The sequence below is a fragment of the Schistocerca piceifrons genome, chromosome 9 (assembly GCF_021461385.2).
Source record: "Schistocerca piceifrons isolate TAMUIC-IGC-003096 chromosome 9, iqSchPice1.1, whole genome shotgun sequence".
Lineage (NCBI taxonomy): Eukaryota > Metazoa > Arthropoda > Insecta > Orthoptera > Acrididae > Schistocerca > Schistocerca piceifrons.
Window position 1 is genome coordinate 94,413,275 of NC_060146.1, and position 776 is coordinate 94,414,050.

A 776-nucleotide genomic window follows, 5' to 3' on the forward strand; every position below is an offset into this window, starting at 1 on the left:
CGTCTAGTTCGAGGTCAACAGTTTTGATGTTAAGTTTGTTCTAGCCACATTTCTTCTAAACTAAACTAAACTCCTCCCGAACAGGCCATGAAGGCTCAACGGTACGGACCGGCCGCCGTGTCATCCTCAGCCCTTATTCGGATATGGAGGGGCATGTGGTCAGCATACCCCTCTGCCGACCGTATGTCAGTTTCCGAGGCCGGAGCCGCTATTTCTCAATCAAATAGCTTTTCAGTTTGCCTCCCAAGGGCTGAGTGCACCACGCTTGCCAACAGCGCTCGGCAGACCGGATGGTCACCCATCCAAGTGCTAACCCAGCCCGACTGCGCTTAACTTCGATGATCTGACGCGAACCGGTGCTACCACTGCGGCAAGGCCGTTGGCTACATTTCTTCTACTGCTCATAAATTTCTTGGACTTACTGTCAATGCATAGTCTTTCCTCATTAAACTGATTATTCAGCTCAACACATTCTGTAATTTTCTTGAGAAGCTGGAGGAACAAGTTATAGGGTTGTATCGTTTTCTTCTTTAAACATTTAGATCGTGTCATACATTTGGGACTGACTAAGGCGGCTAAATTACAACCTGCAAACAAAAAAAGCTTCAAATCATGTACATGGCTGCACGTTCAGAGACCGTGAATAGTTACAATTGATAGAAAATCAGCCCTCGGTCACTATTTTTAGCAAATTAATCTGGTTTCGACACTGCTAGGAGTGTCTTCCTCAGAATTTAAAACAAATGGTCTATATTCTATAACATGGTCACAGAATT

At 45.1% G+C, this 776-nt stretch overlaps 1 pseudogene; it reads right to left on the bottom strand.

Moving 5' to 3' along the window:
* Positions 1-266: 266 nt before the first annotated feature.
* Positions 267-384, bottom strand: LOC124717438 (annotated as a pseudogene).
* Between the last annotated feature and the right edge of the window lie 392 nt (positions 385-776).